The sequence below is a fragment of the Zonotrichia leucophrys genome, chromosome 5 (genome assembly GCF_028769735.1).
Source record: "Zonotrichia leucophrys gambelii isolate GWCS_2022_RI chromosome 5, RI_Zleu_2.0, whole genome shotgun sequence".
Taxonomy (NCBI): domain Eukaryota; kingdom Metazoa; phylum Chordata; class Aves; order Passeriformes; family Passerellidae; genus Zonotrichia; species Zonotrichia leucophrys.
In genome coordinates this window covers 60,725,405-60,746,942 of record NC_088175.1, presented here as the reverse complement: position 1 = coordinate 60,746,942, position 21,538 = coordinate 60,725,405, and the positions used below count along the sequence as shown (strand labels likewise).

General features: G+C 57.2%; 1 protein-coding gene across 9 annotated transcripts in view; it reads right to left on the bottom strand.

The window, feature by feature from the left end:
• The window catches only part of LRFN5 (leucine rich repeat and fibronectin type III domain containing 5), a 39,861-nt gene extending 19,488 nt beyond the window's left edge, over nt 1-20,373 (bottom strand). For 7 of the 9 annotated variants that reach the window (XR_010440690.1, XR_010440691.1, XR_010440693.1 and 4 more), the window contains exon 1: nt 20,178-20,373. The gene's annotated coding sequence lies outside the window, so the exon portion shown is untranslated. Of the gene's footprint in view, nt 1-19,820; nt 19,907-20,165 lie in introns of those variants that run through there. The other 2 variants (XM_064715991.1, XM_064715992.1) reach the window with 2 other exon arrangements.
• Nucleotides 20,374-21,538: the final 1,165 nt, after the last annotated feature.

Below are 21,538 nucleotides of genomic sequence, written 5' to 3'. Positions count from 1 at the left end.
GGTGAAGTGGAGCCCAGGCGCTGCCCAGGGACCCTGGCCAAGAACAGCACAGGCTCAGGCACGGGCTGCTCAGCCCCAGACACAGCTGGAGATGGAACGAGGCCTCCATGTACCAGGAAACGTGGGGGGAAAGCTGGGCTGGGTGGGATGGAGACGGGAGAACCTCAGAATCCTGTGAAAGAATTGCACAGCCTTGGGATGGGGTTGGTGAGTCAGGATCAGGAACACCCACCTGGCTCTGGTGCCTGTGACCGTGTTCACAGGGGTTCCTGGATGAGGGAACAGTGGGCATCTGACTCCATGGTTCAGAAGGCTTGATTTATTATTTTATGTGATATGTTACATTAAAACTATAGTAAAAGAATAGCAGAAAAGATTTCATCAGAAGGCTAGCTAAGAATAGAATAGCAAAGAATGATCACAAAGGTTTGTGGCTCAGACAGAGAGTCCGAGCCAGCTGACTGTGATTGGCCATTAATTAGAAACAACCACATGAGACCAATCCCAGATGCACCTGTTGCATCCCACAGCAGCAGATAACCATTGTTTACATTTTGTTCCTGAGGCCTCCCAGCTTCTCAGGAGGACAAACCCTAAGGAAAGGATTTTCCATAAAAGATGTCAGTGACAGGTGTCCCCACACTCAGGGACAGAACTGCTCATTTGCTGGTCAGCCCCCATCACGCAGTCACACCCCACAGCTGTCCAGCTGGCACTGCCAGGCTGGGCACACCCGGGGCTGTGGCACTGCCATGGAACCAGGCTCCAGCAGCAGCATTGCCACACAGCCTCTGGTGGCATCAGCACCAAACGTGCCAGGACAGGCTGGGAGAGAGGCTGGCATGGCCGTGCTGCCCCAGCAACACCCAACAGCAGCAGGCAGGACAGGAGATGTCCCTGCTTTATTGTCCAGGAATGCAGGAAGAGCCAGTGGTGCAAACAGTGAGGGAGGAGAGTGGCACAGGGATCCAGCCCAGGAGGAGCAGATGGCACAATTCCCCCTAGACTAAATCATATTTAATTTTTCTATCAATTTTCATTAGCCTTTTCCCATGCCTCTGGTTCATCTTCAGCATTTCAGGATTTGTTAAAAATAAACCATTACTGTCTCAGGGAGCTCCTCGGCCAATTATTTTAATACTCCTGGGTACCAGTTATCCAGCTCTGCCACTTTTAAACTGCCTTACTTAAACTGCCACTTTTTAACCTTTTTCTTAGCTCCTGCAGCAGTAGAAAACAGCTGCCATGAGTCTGCACTTCGCTACTCCTTTGCAAATGGCAAGCAGAAATAATCACAGAAAACTTTTGTATCACCCCAAAGTATTTCCTGCTTTGCCTTGTGAGGTGCAGCCCTTAACGGGCGTGTGTTTGTATCTCGGGTGTAGTTCTCCTCCTGCTCCTGGTACCTGACCTAAGGATACTGAATGTGTTTATTACAAAACTCCCACCAATCTCAGAATACAGATATTTAGGCACAAAAGAGACCCTCGGTGTGCAGATGCATTTCTGGGCAGTGGAGCAAAGAATTAAACCCTTGGGCATAGGAGGAATTTCTTCATGGAAGGGGTTGTCAGCCACTGACAGGGGGCCCAGGGAGGCAGGGAGTGCCCATCCCTGGAGGAGTCCCAGGCGTTCCTGGGGTTGGCACTCAGGGCTCTGGACCGGGACATGACTCGAGGCTCTTGGGAAGCTCCTGCAGCCCCGACGGTTCTGTAATTCAGTGTCTGGCAGGATGTGGGCATGAGAGGGTGGTCAAAGGGCAGCTGCAGCAGAAACTTGGCCCCTGCAGACCCCTGCAGGTGCTCCCCACCCACAGCTTTGAACAAGGTGCCAGCAGGACACTAACGAGCACGTGCCTCATTATTTCATCTGTAAATTGGCCACTTCTCCACCCCCTGTCACCTCACATTGCTAAGGCCTGCAGTCAGGGCCTCTGGGGCAATGCTGGCACTGGTGTTTGCAGCTGTTGGGATGGAAGCTCTGGCCAGAGAGCACGGCTCAGAGCTGAGCTACTCCCATCAATGAACCACAGATCCCAGACTTGCATGGATTAGTGGGGCACAGCATCACTGCCACCAGGAGAAGCTGGACCAGGACTGTCTGTGACCTCACCTACATCAGAATGACAGCTGTGAAAAGCCTGTGAACAGCTGGGCAGAGATGGTGTGAACTGCTCAGGCCAGGGCTGACACAGTGGCACTGTGTCCTTTCCTCTGCTCCCAACACCTTGTCGAACAGAAAAAGTGACATAAGCAAATAAAACAGGTTTCCCTTCAGCTGGACAAGATCAAACCACTTTACACAGATTTCTGGAAAAAGAAAAGACAGCCACTTCCAAAACTTCTAGCCCTGAGAAATTATTCTGAAAGGTAATTTTCCTCCTCTACATCTCAGTGCATGAAGCAGACACCATCAGATCTGCCACATGCGATCCCATCAGTTTGCAGGATTTATCTCCTTTGTCTGTGCCAGAAAATTTAATGGGTCTCTTGGTCCTAATGTTCTTCACTCAGCAAAGAGTCTGAGCATTTCAGATAAGAGACATACTTAAGGCTTTGGCAAAGAAATTTAGATTTTAATTGCTGCTTCAAAATGTGATCAATCGTGCTGCTATGGCAAGAATTCCACAAAGCTCAAGGATCGGGTGCCAACAGATGGCCACCCACAGCCCAAACAATCCAGCTGCACAGCTGGGGCTGGTCCTGCAGCAATGCCTCACAAGGGCTGCAGGTGCGCTGTTCACACCCAATCCAGCTGTGGCCAGCTGTGCAGGAGCTGCTCAGGACCACGCCAGGCTCTGCCCATCGTGCTGCAAGCCTGCAGCCCTGCTGGAGGAGCCTTCATCTGGCATTCCAGCCATGGCCTTGGATCTTGGAAGGTCCTGATGACCTTTTCCCACACTGACACTCCCAAACCCCCTCCCCATGGCTCTCAGGAACAGCGCTCTGCTCTGAACCAGCTCAAGAGGCAGCTCAGAGCTACACCCACCAGGTGCAGGCAGCACTGGCCAGGGCTGCCCAGCAGCCTGCAGTGTGCCCATGTGGGACACCAGAACCCTTCACCCTTCAGCAAAAGGGAACCCAGCACTGCAGCTCACCCTGGGCGCTGCCAGCTCCAGCACTGCCTCCTCCAGCCCTTCTGGCCGGGAATGGAGCTTGGGATGGAGCCTGCAAGGTCAGCACCTTCCCCCTGCCCTTGGGCTGCCCTGCCCAGCACCAGCACAGCAAGGCAGCAGCAGGAGCCCTGCTCTGAGCATTGGGGGCAGCACTGGCACAGGGTCAGCACAGGATCAGCACACAGGATCAACACACAGCTCCAGGGACAGCACACAGGGTCAGCACACAGCACACAGCTCCAGAGCACAGGATCAGCACACAGCTCCAGTACTCAGAACGGTCACATAGCTCCAGAGACAGCACATGGGATCAGCACACAACACTGGCACAGAGCACAGGATCAGCACACAGCTCCAGAGCACAGGTCTGGCACTCAGAACTGGCACACAGCTCCAGAACCCGGCTCCAGAGCACAGCACAAAGCTCTAGCACACAGCACACAGCTCCAGCACAGAGGACACAGCTCCAGCACACAGCTCCAGAGCACAGCTTTGTCACACAGCACACAGCTCCAGCACTCAGAACTGTCACACAGCACACAGCTCTAGCACACAGCATCTCCTCACTCACCCCCAGCGCTCCCACCACAAGGAGATGGAGCCCATGGGGTGCCCCACCTGGGCATGCATAGACCCCCTCCAGCTCATGGTGCCCCAGCACAGCTGCCCTGCATGCCCTCCTGTGTGACCAGACCCACCTCAGACCCACCTCAGTTCATGGTGCCCCAGCACAGCTGTGCCCTGTGTGCCTCCTATGTGAGCCAGACCCAGTTCAGCTCATGGTGCCCCAGCACAGCTGTGCCCTGCATGCCCCCCTGTGAGAGCCTTCCCCAAACATCACATTTCCAAAGGCAAACCAAGCCCAGGTGGATCCAAGTGGCACCACAGCCAGACCCCCCTCAGCCCCACAGCTGCTCCCACAGAGGCCCCTGCTGGGCTGCCAGGCCAGGCACTGCCATCTGGAGCTTGGGCATGTTTTACACTTATTTATTTCCCTTTTAATATGTTTTGGCATAATTGTCTCTTATCTTAATTAATATCAGGAGAATTACACAGTTTCCCTCTCACAAGAGGAGGCAGAGCAGCATTGTGCAGGGAAATGCTTGTAGAAACAAAACAAGGAACCTCAAACTCTTACCTCGAGTAAATCAGCATGACTTTACTGCAGCTAATTGAGTTATCTTCAAATTATGCCCAGAAATCAAAACAGAGAGAGAGAGACACTTTGCCCTCCGCACAATGTCCTCTTTAAAAATTCATCACTGCTCCTCATCTGGGATAATTCACTTGTGGGGAGTTCTGATTAAGTTAGAGACAGGACCTCTGAGTTGGTTTGGATGATGTGGTTTAGTTTTGGTTTATTTTCTTATCTTCTACACAGACAGGAAGGGTGAGTTCAGCTCACATCTTCAATGCATGGCTCAGAAGGTCACAAGAGTCTTAGTTACAAGACTTTTTAATGAGTTATTGACAAAAAAACACTGCCAACAAGGATATTTATGGTTTTGACCCAATCCTTAAATATTTTGTCTTATGGACCCATGCTACAGTGTGAGCTTTCTTAGCCACTCAAGTTATGGCACACAAACAACAGTACTGCATTCTAAACTCCTTGTTTACCTCTGGAACTACTTTTATTTTTATATCTTAAACTCTAAAACTCTAAACTTTCATTTACTTAGCTCAGTGTGTCTCTGCTTTAAACCATAAATCCACATTCTCACTTCCAGCACTGTCACTGTCACATGAAAATCCTCTTTGCCCAGGATTTTCTCCTGGGAAGCTGGAAGCCTCAGAGCAAAGGAAAACAATAATTATCTGATTTGCTTCTCCTGTGTTTGCTGCTCTGGAATGTGTTTGGAGATTGTTCATCCAACAGGTGATTGTTTCATTGTTTTGACTTAATGACCAATCACAGTCAGGCTGTGTCGGGACTCTGGAAGAAGTCAGGAGTTTTTCTTTAGTATCTTTTTAGCCCTCTGTCTGTATCCTTTCTCTATTCTTTAGTATAGCATAATGTGATATGATATGATATGATATGATATGATATGATATGATATGATGTGATATGATATGATGTAATGTAACGTAATGTAATGTAATGTAATGTAATATAATATAATATAAGCCTTCCAAGAACATGGAGTCAGATCCATCATTTCCTTTCTTCAGTGGGGGTCCTCAGAAAATACCATACAGCACCTCAGTTTGGGAGCCTTTCCCAAGGGCTCAGATCAAATCCTGGGTTCCATTCTCAGTTTTGGCTGACAGCCCCAGAGTTCTGGGAGCTCTCTGCATTTCAGATTCCCACACTCCTCTCCCAGCTCCGTGGCACAGGAGCATGTCTATGTCTGTGTGACCTGTCTCTGGCCCAGCCCAGCCCCTGACCTCAGCTGGGCTGGCAGGAAGGGACAAACAGGGGGAAGAGGGGACAGAGGGGACACAGAGAACCCAAACACCATCCAGGCACTCCTGCTGCTCAGACACTCCTTGGGTTTGCACAAGGAGATGAGAGAAAGTGAGAGGCAAACACAGAGATGATGGAGAGAACGCCGCTGGGAGTTTTTAACTTTTGTTTCACTCTGAACGGATCAAGAATCCATCTTCCTCCTTAGAATTATTTCTGGAGAGCCCCAATCCCCAGGCTGAGGGGCTCAGCGCCACCAGCAGTGCCTGCAGTGACAAAGGGAACCAGGCAGGCTCGGGGTGCCTGGCTCAGCACCACTCACCCCCGGGACCCACCGAGCCCCACCCGGGCAGGCCACGCCAAAACCTGCCCCAAGTACAGGGAACATCATTAGCTGGGAAACCCTCTGAGGAGGGCACTTTGCATTCCAAACATGCCATTGTTAGCAGAGAAGCTTTCCTCACTGTGTGCTGGTGGTTTGCTGACACAGGAGCAGCTGCCCCTCAGTCACAGCTCAGGAAGCACCCAGAGGTTTGAGTTCAAACATGGATGCTCAAACATTGAGAGGGGGACAGGTGACAGCAGAGGGACAGGGGCAGGTCCTGCACAGTGTGAGGGGATTTCCTAGCAGATCCCAGTGCCAGACAAGTACCACAGCCTTCTGCCAACATTTCAACAGTTGTGCTGCTCTTGATTGGCTTTTTAAAGTGTTTCACCATTTTTTTTAATTCAAGTTTTCTTATACTAAAGAAAGCAACAGAAAAGCAAAGGCATCATGCCCTTCCTGCTGCACTGGAGATTCTTCAGATACATAAATTCTTTTGCATGCACTTACTTTCTGCTGCAAAGATCTGATGCCAATTGAATCTCTTTTAATAAGAAAACCTTTCATTGGAAAAAAAAATCTTACTTTAAGGAATCCATAACTTTTTTTTTCATTCTCAGCTTTGCTGTCTAAGCTCTCCCTTGCCTATCTCGTTTGCTGTCTGGCCCTCTCGTTCACTCTTGTAATTAAGAATGAGGTGGGGGAGCTGGAGAAAACTCAATTACTTCAGTGTCCCAGCAAGGGGACAGAGTAGAGCAGAATGATGCCCTGGGCAGCACTTCCAACCCTGCTCACAGCACTGGCTCGTTTCCAAGCCCTTCCATCAGTCAGCAGCTCCAGCACTGCTGGTTCTGTGGGCACAGTGACCTTACACAGCTCCCATGCACAGGACTGTGTGTCACAGACATCTTCTTATGGAAAATCCTTTCCTTAGGATTTTTCCTCCTGAGAATCTGGGAGGCCTCAGGAATAAAATGTAAACAATGGTTATCTGCTGCTGTGGGATGCAACAGGTGCATCTGTGATTGGTCTCATGTGGCTGTTTCTAATTAATGGCCAATCACAGTCAGCTGGATCGGACAGAGAGCTGATCCACAAACCTTTGTTATCATTCCTTCTTATTCTATTCTTAGCCAGCCTTCTGATGAAATTCTTTCTTCTATTCTTTTAGTATAGTTTTAATGTAATATATATAATAAAATAATAAATCAAACCTTCTGAAACATGGAGTCAGATCCTCGTCTCTTCCCTCATCCAAGAACCCCTGTGAACACGGTCACAGCCTGGGGTAGTGCCAGGCACAAGAGCAGCTCCTCCTCTGCTGCTCTGGCACTGAGGGGTGACATGGGGACACTAGGTTCCCATGCAGCAGCTCTGTCCACAGCCTGTCACAGCTCAGGACAGCTGGGAACGGACAGGGCAATGCCCCAGGGCCTCACCCATGGTAACTAGGGAATGTGCCACCAGTTAAACTCACACAGAAGGAAACAAAGCAATTCCCAGATCTCCCAGACAGGGTCTCCCAGAGATCTCCTGCAGCAGGATCTCACTCCCAGGCAGCCTGTCCCCCACACAACCTGAGTGAGACACAGCTGTGCTCATGTAAGTGCTCCCCAGTGTCAGAGCCACTTCTGCCATCTCCTCACCACACCTGGGCACTGCACACACACACACACCACCAGGGCACAGCTGGAGTTATACTGAGACAGAGGTTTTGCACAGCCAAGTGATGCTGTTTGGAAGGCTGGTGTCCCCATAACCTAGGGTGACAGACAGCAGCCCAGCCCACAGGCAGAGCAGAGGCTCCAGGCACCAGCCCTGTGCCGTGTGATAACCCTGGGGACACTGACAGAGTGCGACAAACCCGCTGTGTGACACGGGCACTGACACCAGCCATGAGGCCCTGATGCCTCTCCCTGGTTTTACACATTTGAGAGCACATACAGCTAAGGGATAAGGGGTTTTCACCTCAGTATTTTAATGAGGACCCTTACTGGTGCACCACTGCACCAAGGTGGAACACATCACAATGCACACACACCATGGGTCACATATGCCATTTACAGACCTCACAAATGAGCATATCTAGCAAGGATGCCCCAGTGGGAGGCCTGGATGAATGGCCTGACATTCTTCCATCTGTGGAATTCTCCCCTGGATGGGCCAGATCTCCAATTCACAGGACGTGTTCTGGAGGGGAACTTGGTTTCCCAAGACAATGTAAGGTTTACTAGGAGACCTTTAGAATGTTTGGTCTCCTGGCCTAACAGAATACCAGGACTATGCCAAGTTATCAGATTTAAGGACTTACAAGCATGCATGCTAAGAATACTGAGGGTATGTAAAAGTCACAGAAAAGGTATAGAAAAGAAAAGGCAAACAATCTTCCTGGCATCAGTCCAACAAACAGAGCTTCCTGCAGGACTCATTCCATGCCCAGCATGGGCAGGACAGGGACACAGGAGCACATTGTCCCCAGCACTGTGCCCACCCAGCACTACAGCCTTCCTTCTCCTGCCCACAGCCCCAGCACCACTGCACGGGTCATGTAGGCAGCCCAGCACCACTGCATTGCCTGGCGCTGGGCACATGGAGCTGCCAGCCTGGCACTGGGCAAGGGGAGCTGCCAGCCTGGCACTGGGCACAGGGAGCTGCCAGCCTGGGAATGAGCACAGGGAGCTGCCAGCCTGGCACTGGGCACAGAGAGCTGCCAGCCTGGCACTGGGCACACAGAGCTGCCAGCCTGGCACTGGGCACAGGAATCCTGAGCTGCCACTGCCGTCCCCAAGAGCAGCAATTCACATCTTGTCATTTCGGAAGGACTGGAAGGAGCTGCTGGAGCTGCAGTGATGGAAGCAGCACCTGAGAGGTCCCACAGTGTCACAGACAGGCAGGGGCAGCCCCTGGAGCAGCACCGTGCTTCAGGCAGCCTGTGCCACCTCAGTGCCACTGCCCAGGAGGGCAGGACCCCTCAGTGCCACCGCCCACAAGGGCAGGAACCCTCAGTGCCACTGCCCACGAGGGCAGGAACCCTCAGTGCCACTGCCCACGAGGGCAGGAACCCTCAGTGCCACTGCCCACAAGGGCAGGAACCCTCAGTGCCACTGCCCACGAGGGCAGGAACCCTCTGCCCAGGGCTGGGGCTGCCACTGCCCTGCAAGGGAGAGGGGGCCAGGACAGCTCCCCCTCTGCACACCCTCAGCCCCTCTGCCAAGGTCACCCTCCTGGCCCCTCCACCTGGCACCTTGTGCCAGGGAAGGCGTTCACTGCCAGGCTGTGCCCTCTGCCCAGCTCAGAGCTCACTAGCGGCCAGCCCCCAGCAGCCCAGGGCTTCCACCTGACAAACAGGAATTGCCAGACAGGCAAAACCCTGTGAAGTGCAGCTGAGCACATAAATGCTACAAAATAAGAGCAATTTATTCCACAGTTTACAAGTCAGTCTGTGGTCCTCAGAGATAATTCTGCTGTCAGGTGCTTATTTTCCTCCAGCAGTGCCAGGCTACACGAGCTGCTTTTGTGCCTCTATTAGCTCACACATGTGCAGATCCTCCTTTGCCACATTATATCTGCATTCAACACTTAAAGTTTTGCTTGATATGTGCAGCAAACTAAGTGCAATTCTGTCATAAGATTGCATGGAAAACCAGAGCAGGCTTCTGAGCAGCATTTATTATTCAGGACACTGAAACATACTGATCTTTCTGGAAAGGTCTGGCTGTCTGGAACACCTCTTGCACCCAGTTGTTCCCAGCCACACTGGTGGTGTGCTGTCCGAGTTCCACTGTCTCTCACCTAGGGGCAAACCACCCCTTACTGAGATGTGAACTGTAATTTATTCTCCAAATCTGCAGAATCAGTCCTGTTCTACCCCAGAGTCACTCCTGCACTGCTGTACAGGGTGTGTTACACTTCTGTTCCTGCCCATCTCTCCTGGCAGACAGGTGCCCAGCCAGTGCCAAGGCACCACGAGCCACCCAGCAGCCCTGACCTCTCCTTTCCAGGAGGAAAAACACCTGGAGCCCTCGGCCTGCCCCAGAGGAACAGAGCACAGGATCTCCCTGGGGACAGGACTCTGCACTGAGGGCCTCACAGGGCCCAGAGCACAGGATCTCCCTGGGCACAGGCCCTGACCAGAGGAGCACAGGGATCTCCTTGAGGGGACAGGACTCTGCACTGGGGACCTCACAAGGCCCAAAGCAGAAGGATCTCCATGGGGACAGGATTCTCTGCACTGAGGGCCTCACAGGGCCCAGGGCACAGGGATCTCCCTTGGGACAGGACCCTCTGCACCAAGGATCTCACAAGGCCCAGAGCAGAGGGATCTCCCTGGGGACAGGACCCTCAGCACTGAGCACCTCAGCAGAGGAGCAGACACTTCACCCCTGCACCCCGAGGCGCTCATGCAGCCCAGGCTGCTGCAGGAACAGGGAGCAGCACATGGCAGAGCCTGAGCTGGGGCCAGGGAGGGCACTGCAGCTACCCACAGCCACCCAGAGGGAGGCACAGGGACACGGGCTGTGCCCTGGACACCGTTTGGTGACACAGGTCTTTCTGAGCCACGACAAACAGTATATACTCAGCCCAGCCTGAAACCATTCATAATAATAAACCGTTTCATTTCTATGGAAGAACTTCCTCCCTCTGAGGGTGGGCAGGCCCTGGCACAGGTGTGGCTGCCCCTGGATCCCTGGCAGTGCCCCAGACTAGGCTGGAGTGGCCTTGGAGCAGCCTGGGCCAGTGGAAGGTGTCCCTGCCATGGCAGGGGGTGGAATGAGCCATAAGGTCCCTTCCAACCCAAACAATTCTGGGATTCTGTGACTCTGTAAAGGAAACAGGTCAGCAAAAGCCATAACAAACTCCCATGGTTCCATGCTGGGCACAGGGAGCTATAGGAGGGGCAGCTGCTCCCCTGAGCTCCTGCTGCTCCCATCTGGGGGGGCAGAGCTTGAGGCCAACCTGCCTGGCACCCACATCTGACATCAGCAGGTCAGCCTGTCACTAATTGAATTATACCTGCATTACTTAATAAACAAAGAACACTCTCCACATTACAAGGATGTAATCCTTTAATTGGTTTATGAGCACAGAGTCCCATGGGAAGTGTCACAAATCCATCAGGATGCCCTGAGCACTGCGTTTCTGAGCTGCAGAGATAACGAGTGTCATATGCCAGCAGTCGGCTCTGGGCTGAGCTGGGCAGGGAGCTGAGCCAGCACTCTGCTCTCTCCACAGGCAGCAGCCCCAGCACTGCTCCTGAGGCTGTGGAGCTGCCACCAGCACCACCACCAGCAGCACCACCACCATCACCAGCAGCAGCAGCTGGCAGTCAGATCCTGTCCTTCCAGCCCCCAGCCCTGCTGCCCATCCTGGTGTGCAGGGCAGGGTGACCACACCAGTGCCCCTTCCAGGCACAGCATCGTGGGCAGGGGAGCACTGCAGCTCCCCCAGTGCCTCCAGCCCCCATCCATTCACCGGGCCTTGCCCACACGGTCCCACCTGAGCGCCCTGACACACAAGGAGGGGATGTGGCAGCTCCTCATCCATCCTCCCACCCTAGAAATCCCCTTCCACTGCCTCACACAACTTGCTGCTGCAGATGTAAACCAGAACCATATATCTGTGAAAGTCAGCACACTTCAAAAGCCTTGGCAGAGGGAAACCACACTCTGGTGGAGGCAGGTATCTGCTCCATGATGCCCCACGCACACACAGCCCAGCTCAGGACCAAGCCTCTGCTGTGCAAAATCCACTCCAGCACCCAAACCACCATCTCTGCTGCTCCAGCAGGCACTGCTGGCCATGCTGAGGGCAAGGATGGAACACAAGGATGGAACAGGGCACAGACACATGCTGGATTGCCACAGGGGAGGGCACAGAGACACAGCACTCTTGGCCACACCAGCAGCATGGAGGGCACCGAGCATGGGGCACGCAGCGCAGCTGGGACCCACATGCTCTATCCTGTCCCCACAGGGACACCCAGATTGCCAGATGTGTGTGCTGCTCCCCAGATTCCTGGGTTAGATTTTCTGTGCTTGGCATCACAGGAACACTGTGTGGTGCCCCTGGAGAAGGAATGATCCCTCTGATCTGTAACACTGCTGTCCTTCACTCTCCTCCTTTAGCCTTCACGTCTCCTCACATCCCCAGTACAAACCAGGGATGCATTACTGACCATTGGGGAACCATTTGGATACCTTATTAACACCTAAACCCAAATTCCAGATGGCAAGGAGCAAGTCCAGCCTCTCCCCAGCATTCCAAGTCTCGCATCCTTCTGGCCAGACAATTTCACTCCTCGTTACTGTTCTTTATTTATTGTTATAACTTTCCAGATGGAATTTAAGTGCAGTCACAGGCTCTGTACATTGATTGGCTTCTTTAATGCTCCTTAGAAGAAATGAAGCTCACTCAGTGAGCCCTTTGTGCCTGTTGGGGACACCACGGGAGGCCCTGGCAGAGCTGGTGGAGCGTGGCAGGGCTGAACAGAGCTGCTGGGGCACACAGTGCCACAATCCCAGAGCACTCACCTGGGCAGCTCAGCTGGCACCCACCTGGATACCAGCACAATGCTCATTTAAACACCACTGTCCTCATCTGTTCCCTTGGAAATCAACACAGTCCTCATCTGGCAGTAACAGCAGCTGCCACTACCCACCCTGACCTACCATGCCTTTTTCCATGGCATTTATCATGTTTCCCTTCTAGGGCAGGCAAGGACAGGGCATTGCTTCCATCCACAGAAGCTGCATGTTTGCAGAATGCTTCTTAAATAACCCATGCTAGGTGTGGCGAGCTCAGGGCAATAATGAACACAACAGGAATGCCAGCCCTTGGGAGGCAACTCTCATTTCAGCCACATCAGGACACCAGATGGAGGGATCCTCACAGATCACCAAAAGGGGAATGCAGAGAGGGGGTGCATTGGGACACCTGCAGGACCCAGCTGCAGATTAGCAGGGGGCTCTGTGCAAGAACATGGAGTATTAGAAGGGAGGCTGCACCCCCCAGTCACTAAATGCAATCCTTGCCATGTACTTGGGGACAAGGACACATCTGTTTTCAGTGGCCCAACACGCCAGGGCAGCAAGCGACAACTAGCCCACAAAGGAGTCCCCATGCAGGCGCTGTGCTGGCTGAGCCTCTGAGGCCACATGTCACCAGGGTGGCTGATTGTCCCCATGTTCATCCCCACCCCTGGTCCTCAGCACAGCATATGGGGCCTGAACGTTACCACACCCACACTATGAGGACAGGTGGTCACCTGGAGGCACTTGCAGCACATCTTTAACCCATCACAGCCAGGTCAAGGACCCCTGCACAGGACCTGCTAGGACAGCACTGGAGCCTACACTGGGGGCTGTGCTGTTATCCTGGTTCTTTACACCACAGCTGAAAGATGCTCAGCTGTCTAGTCAGCTTGCCCAGGCTCAGGCGTTGCATTCAGGGCCACGGTGCTCTTCTGCCCAGGGTACTGTTGGTGTGCAGAGGCCTCCCTGCCCCTGCCCCCCTGTGACACAGCAGACTGTCCCCAGAGGCAGCCAAAGCTGAGGCTCAGACACAGGAAGGCAGCAGTCACTTCTAGGGAACTGCAGTTTGGAGCCTGGTCCCCAAGAGCAGCGTCACTGCAGCTGGGCACTGGCAGAGATGAGACACGAGGCTGACGTCAGGAGGAGCCACGAGCACAGCAAAGCTGCCCACGGCACAGTGACACTAAAGCTGCCCACAGCACAGTAAAATCCTGCCCAGGCCAGTTGCACACCAAATGCCTGCCCAGCACTGTGCAGACCCCCCGCTGCCCCCCTGTGACACCAGACCCGCCCAAGCGCCACAGTACACACAAAGGCAGCGCCCATGAACTGCAGTGACGCCCCAGGCGCGTCCTGCACGGCACAGATGACACAGCTGACTCAAGGACAGTGCACAGCAAAGCTGCCCACGGCACAGTGACACTAAAGCTGCCCACGGCACAGTGACACCCAGCCTGCCCACAGCACAGTGACACCCAGCCTGCCCACGGCACAGTGACACCCAGGCTGCCCACAGCACAGTGACACCCAGCCTGCCCACGGCACAGTGACACCAAAGCTGCCCATGGCACAGTGACACCCAGGCTGCCGACGGCACAGTGACAATCAGCATGCCCAGCCTGCCCACAGCACAGTGACACCCAGCCTGCCCATGGCACAGTGACACCCAGCCTGCCCACGGCACAGTGACACCCAGCCTGCCCACGGCACAGTGACACCCAGCCTGCCCACGGCACAGTGACACCCAGCCTGCCCATGGCACAGTGACACCAAGCTAGCTCAGCCCACAGCACAGTGACACCCAGCCTGCCCATGGCACAGTGACACCAAAGCTGCCACACATGCACAGTGAGACACCCAGCTGCCCACGGCACAGTGACACCAAAGCTGCCCACGGCACAGTGACACCCAGCCTGCCCACGGCACAGTGACACCAAAGCTGCCCACGGCACAGTGACACCCAGCCTGCCCACGGCACAGTGACACCCAGCCTGCCCACGGCACAGTGACACCAAAGCTGCCCACGGCCCAGTGACACCCAGCCTGCCCAGCCTGCCCACGGCAGTGCCCAGCTCTGGCAGCACCAGCAGCAGCACCACCAGCAGCAGCACCACCAGCAGCAGCATCACCAGCAGTACCAGCAGCAGCAGCGGCTCATGCAGCACCGCCAGCAGCACAGGCTCCTGTCACTGAAACAGCCCGTACCGGCAGCAGCAGCACTGACTCACGGCTCACAGGGCGACACATCCCGCTCGCCTTACTCACACCCGCTCCCACGGGCCCTCTCAGGGAGCCTTACATCAGGGCTGGCACAGCGCGGTGCAGAGCACGGCAACGACAGCACAGCTCCCGCGGCCCAGCAGCGCTGCCGGCGGCACCTGCCAGTGTCACCTGCCTGCCTGTGTCCATGGCACCTGCCTGCTGTGCGAGTGGCACCTGCCTGCTGTGCCAGTGATACCTGACCGCCTGTGCCCAACAGCACCTGCCTGTGCCAGTGATTCCTGCCTGTACCCACAGCACCTGCCTGTGTTAATGGCACCTGCCTCCCTGTGCTGGGCATTTCACATGGCAGGCAAACTCTTAAGCCTGGCTTAAGCACAGAGAACTAGCACCTCAGCCATGAGCAGCAGAACGTCTCTGCATGACTGCCCAGCACTGCTAAGGCAATCCCATCCCAATCCCAGGAGCAGCAGCACCAGGGGACTACGAACACATCCTGGGCATTCCTCTCAGTGTGGCTTTCTCCACCTTGCCTTTTCCTCTTTGTTTGTGCTTTCCTTGTACACTGCTGTCCCACAGCTGGTGAGTCCTGCTGCAGGACTCAGCTGTCACAGCTCACTGTGGTGGGCTCCTGCTTCTCCATCCCCCATGGCCAACTACAGAGACCAGGAAGCATAAATAATTGGGAATAAATACGCAGGGAATATCAGCTCTCTGGCAATGAAACAATGCTGAGGCCACAAAAACTGAAGAGTTTTATCTGTCTGCAATCCAAAAGAATTCCAACACGATCTTGACAGAAAAGCCTAAATAAAAACTTCAAGGGAAAAAAGATATTCCACTTTAAAGCAAAGCTACCTAATCATATGTTTTCATGGAAATGTTTTGCCATGAGACAGTTCCTGGGGAGAAGCTTCATCTACAAGAGCAAACTCAAAACCACAGCATTGGACACGAGCTCTGCAGCATTGGGAACTGGCTCAAGTACTCTGAGGTCACGTGCCACACAATTAGAGGCACCCACCAAGGCTGCCATCACTGCCTCAGTTAGCCTTTTGACAAACCACCTTCTGCATCATCCAGCCTGCTCGAAACAAACAGGACTTGTACAGCCATTTATCCCATGGAGACATGCTGCCCAGCTCAGGGCATGGTGTGCCCAGCCTGTGCCCCAGTGGCCGAGTGGGATGGGGCACATGGGCAGGGAGCCCTTGGACACCTCAGGGAGCGTTCATGGGGTGCCCAGCCTGTGCCCCAGTGGCCAGGTGGGATGGGGCACACAGCCCTCAAACACCTCAGGCAGCATTCATGGTGTGCCCAGCCTGTGCCCCAGTGGCCAGCGAGCCACGTGGGATGGGGCACATGGGCAGGGAGCCCTCGGACACCTCAGTCATCCTCACACCAACCTATGCCCACAGGGCAGGACACAGCTCCTGGCACCACAGCGTGTCACCACAGCACAGACCTCTGGCTCGTGGAGCCCAGAGCCCCAGCCAAGGGACCTGGGGTGGCCCAGGGACCAGCACCTGTCTTTGGCTCCAGGGGCTCAGGGCCAGGGCCCTCTCCAAGAGCCCTGCCTTCTCCTTTCCTCACCTCACCCACTCCCCTGTGAATACCAACCCCCTTCCCTTCCTCTGCAGCCTCTTAGCTCTCAGAGAACCGACAGCAAGAGCTGCCACAGAAAACAAAAGGATGGCCATCACTGTTCCATGCTGGGATGCAGGCATCAGCCAGCCATGTTTGTCCCCAGCACCCAGCCAGCCAGCCCATGGGCTATGGGGGACACAGCCGAGGTCTGCACCCCTCCTCAGGAGCCCACCGAGAGCCACAGCAGCTCCAGAGATCTGCACCCAGCACACAGACCCAGCCCTGCAGCAGGGAACACCCTCCCAGCCTGGATCTGGGCACTGCAGAGGAATTCCATCACCTACCCTACTTCAAGATTCGTCATTCTGTTTTCAGAACGACATCTCAAACTCCAGACTACCAGAAGGTATATCTGACTAATTTGAAGCAAATGTTTCTATTTTGCTGCAAAGTGCATGATTATTTGATACAAACTTTCTAGAAAGAATGGTTCACTCTTCAGCAAAAAAAACCTTATACTTTGGGTAAGGTTTGGATGTTTCCAAGCACTGTTCCTGTTTGACCACATTTCTCCCTGCTACCCAGCCACACAGACAATAAGCTTTTGTTTCCAAGCATTTTAGGTAACTACCTCAAGAATAGTTTTTATTTAAAACAAACACACACACATAAGCCTCTCCCAGCACAAACTTCATCAGATAGTGTCAGCAAGCACGGTTTAATAGCATGATATTGAAAAGTAATTTTACTACTAGCTAGAAAAGTCTGAAGACTGCAGAGGATATATTTAGATGCGTATAAATAGACAACACTCAGTGATGTCTGGTCCAAAGAGTACAAATCTTCCCTAATGCATGGAATACGCCTGGCCCAAAACGCTTGAGCAGCACTTACACAGCCTTTTCAGCCTGGCTCGGGTTCTGAGCCCGCTAATAGCGAGGCCATTAGAGCGGCGCTCGGCCCAGCTGCTTGTGCAGGGAATATGCAAAGATTGCTCCATAAAACCCAGCCTCACCACATCTGAAAGCACAGGCAGATCGATCAGCAGTGCAAAGCCATTAGCTCTCCAGGCTCTGAACTACCCCACGTGCCCCAGAGGAGGGACAGGCCCTCCAGGCACCTGGGCATGCTGCTCCACCTACCCAAGGCAGGCACCCAGTGTGCCAAGGCCATCCTTCCAATGCACCCGCCTTCGCATCCCCTCCAGTCTTTCTCAGAAAATTGAGGAAGATCTGTTTTTCCTTGCCATGCTGCTCAGCCACATCTCTTCTTGGGTTTCCCACATCCCCAGCCAGCCCCGGTCCTGGGCTGGGAGGCACCTCTCAGCCTCCTCCCCCTGGCCCCACTCACACCTTCAGTGGCCAACAGGAACCTCTCCAGACAACAGACCTGCATGAAACATTCAAACCAAGCCCCTGGGGCACCATCCCGAGCAGAGCTGCAGTGAGTGCAGCTTCTCGTGGCTGTAAGGATGACACGAGCACTCAGCCCACCGGCTCTCACTGGGATAGGACAATCTGGAGCCCACTTCCATATCTGCATGTCTTTGGTGGAAAGGATCAATCTCAAGCCCCCTCCTGCACCTGGAAGTGTCTGCTGAACAGAACTAGCTCAGCTTTAACTTGCACTCAGTACCTGACATATCCAGGATTTGCTTCCACTGACTGCCCTGCCATGATAACACCAAGAACTGCTCTTTCTGAAAGCAGAAAGATGAGGTAATATGCCAGGAGATGTATCTTAGAGAGGCTTGTAACTGGAGGCCAAACTGGCAAGCTCTGGTGTGCATTATGATCCAGCCTTACGCATTTAAACACATTTATTATGCATTTAAACAAATGCATAATCCCTTGAGTACAGTATATATTTAGCAGCGTGGATTGGGAAGGTGTTGGGCACTGAGAACACTCAGTCTCTGCTACGGCTGCTTGTGCAAAACCAAACCTGACTCCCAGAGAATTGCCAGGCCTGGCACACCTCTACCTGCCAGGACTGACTCTGGAATACCCCAGAGCCCACGGGCCAGCTGTACACAGGACCAGGGTGCCCTTGGAGCCCTTGTCAGCACACACAGCCCCGAGCACCCAGCCCCAGGCAGCTGGGATGCAGCCCTGCACAGCTGGACAGACCAGAGCCAGCACACACAGTCCATCTGGGCAGCACTGCCCCATGCTCCTGGACACAGCCACGGCCAGGATCGCTGCTGCCAGGCCAGCCCAGACCTTCCATCTGCAGAGGCACAGCTGGAGCCAAGCAGGCTTCAATTCCAGCACCTGGCCTCGCCAGCCCGGCTGTGCCGGCTCGAGCAGCCCTGAGCACGCAGGCTCGCCCGAGGATGCTCAGAAGGAGTGAGCTGGCACCACGTGTCACACAGGAACATGCGAAATGGAAGCGTGGGTGGAGAGCATCACCACCAGCACGACAGCGCGATGGCCAAGGGCAGGGACACCCAGCCTGTCCGGCTCCACGGCACTCAGCCAAAGGCCGCACGGGGCTGGGCTTGGCTGGGGGCACCTGCTGTCCCACCCCTGGTCTGCAGGACTGCTGAGGCCGAGTTCATGACCACAGCTGGAACCAACACATGCCTCTGTTCCACACACACAACATAACGAGTGCCCCGGAGATGCAACAGACTGGAAGGGAGGAAAGGAAGAGCTGCTGTCCCAGGATGCAGAGGAGCCACAGAGTCGGTGTTCCCCGGCCCATGCTGGGAAGGACCAGCCCGGGAAGAGGCTTCCCCGGTGCACCTGGCCCAGACATGCCGGTTCCCGCACGGCAGCCGGGCTCCCGGAGCCGCCGGGGCTGATGCTCCGACACCAACATGGCTGCGAGGCTCCGCCGGCTTCTCCGCCGCTGCTCTGCCATCTCCCCAGCGGGAACCTTCCGGCGGGGAAGGGCCATTCTGTCCTACATTCCTTCTCCCGCACACGGCGCCGTTCGCCACGGAGGGGGCGGAGGGCACGGAGGAGAGGGGGGCGCACCGCATCCCGGGACGCAGGGGACCGCGGCGGCCCTGGGGACAGAGCCGCGGGGAGAGCGGGGTGCGTGCGGCGGCCAGGGGCGGTGGGACGGGGCGGGAGGATCGGGGCGGGGGAGTCGCGGGGTTCCTGCGCCCTCCGGCAGAGCCCTGCGCCCCGCGAGAGCGCCCCGGGATGGCTCCGCGAACAGCGGCGCCTCCGCCCGCTCGGGCAGCGCCGCAGCGCCAGCGGTGCCGGTAACCGGGCGGCGGCGGCAGCGGCAGCGCGGCGCGGAGGGGGCGGCGGCCGCGGCACGAGCGGCCCCGCAGCATCGCAGCCTGGCAGCATCTCCGGCCCCGCAGCATCCCCAGCCCAGCCCAGCCCAGCCCAGCTCAGCGCGGGCGGCCGCCGGCGCCGTCCCGCGGGCAGCGGCGGCAGCGCGGCCAGGCCCGGCCCGGCCCGGCCCGTCCGCGGGCACCCGCCCCGCCGCTCCGCGCTCCCCGCGGCCGCCGCCCTCCCGGGAAGGGCGTCGTCCCGGCGCCCCCGCCGCGCCCTGGGGTCGTCCTGACCGGGACGTTCGGCACCGGCCGGGCCGCCCCTCACCTCCCCCCCGCCCCGTCCCCTGGGCCGGTACCGCGGTGCAATGCAGATGTGCCGGGCGCGACTCCCCTCGCGTTACCTGGTGCCTCCGGGGACGGGCGGCGGCCGGAGCGCGTCCCCTGCGGGTGCGGCCGCGGCCGGGCCCCGGCGGGCTGCGGGCGCTGGCGGCAGGCGGGCTGCCCGCCGCTCCGCCCCGAGCCGGCGCTCACCCCCCGCATCCTACCGCGGCTCCGCGGCGGAGCTGCCCGCGGCCGGGACGGGCACGGCGGCCCGGGAACGGCCCCGCGCGGCGGCCGGGGCGGGCGGCGGCACATGCACACACGCGCGGCGGGGGCGGGAGGCGCGGGACAACCCGCCCGCATCGGCCCGCCCGCATCGCCCCGCACCGGGCAGCCCGCCCCGCTCTGCTCCCGCCGGCGCTGACCTTGTCGCGTACCTGCGCCAGGTTAATCCTCGCCAAGCGCTGCCGCTCCGCACCCCGCTGCGGGATCCTGCGCGCCGGGCGCTGCGCTGGACGGACGGACGGATGGACAGACGGACGTGGCCGAGGCGCGGGCAGCCCCGCCGCCGGGCCGGCGCCTCCCGGGTGCGGGTGCCGCTAGCGCGGGGCGGCCGGCGGCAGGGCCATGCGGCTCCGCGCCGCTCCGCGCCGGGCGCGCTCAGGCGGAGCAGCCGCGGCGGCGGGCGCTGCGGCGGGGCAGAGCGGGGAGCGCGGCGCCCGCGGCTCGGCCCTCCGCGGCGGCGGCAGCTGCGCCCATCCTCCGCGCCGCCGGCCTCCGCCCGGCCCCGGCCCCGGCCGCGGGCAGCCGCGCCGCTCGCTGCCGCATGGAGCAGCCGCCGCCTCCCCCGCGCCGCGCCGCGCCGGGGCGGGCTGGAGCAGCCGGGCCCTCCCCGCCCCGCCGCACGCACGGCTGAGCCGCAGCCGCCCGCCCGACCGCCGCCGCCGCCGCGCAGACGTGCGGCCGGGCCGCCCCCCGCCGCGCCGGGCTCGGGGCTGCGCGCCGCCGGGCGGGACCAGGCGCTGGCACCGGCGCGGAGACGGACACGCCTCCGCCTGCCCCGCCACGCCGGGGCCGGGCTGCGGCGACGGGCGCCGAGAGCGGCCGCGGCCCCTGGGGCACCCCACAGCCCTCCCGGGGCCACAGCCCTGCCCCGGGTCCGGAGCGGGCGGGGGCGGCGCGGCCGCGGGCGGTGCGCGGACTTTGAGCTGGCGATCGGTCCGGTGGATGCACCGGCGGAACCGTCCCGCGGGGTGGGAGCGCGGCCGCAGCTCCGCTCCGCTTCACCCTCGGGGCACGCAGCTGCCCGCATCCTGCCCGTGCCCCGCCGGTCCGCGGGCACGGATTGCAACACCGCACTTCTAGGAGGGATGGTCCTAGCAGCAGAAGGAAACGCTGGGTCATCTGTGGGGGCAGTAAACTGGAGCGTTTTTGGGGATTGCGGCATCGTTACCTGTCTCCTGGATCTCTAACAGGGAGGAGGAGAGTGCATTTCGTGCTATGGAACACTGGCACCCTTTTCTAGTGTTCTTTTGTGGGAAAACGCCGGGGATGTTGCAGGACCCGAAGAAGAGGAGCGCTGCCTGCAGAGCCTGGAAGAGGAGCTAATTAACGAACCTCGTCAGCGGGCAGTGACCCCGCACCTGGAGGGATGTGCAGGCGCTGCCCTGCCACCACCGGGCAATGGCCCCGTCTGCCCCGACACCCTTCCCCTGGCACGGGAGGCATTGCCGGCTCCTCCGGGGCTGCCCCGGGACTCTGCAGCCGCCACCGCCGCCGAGGGTGCGGGAGAAAACCC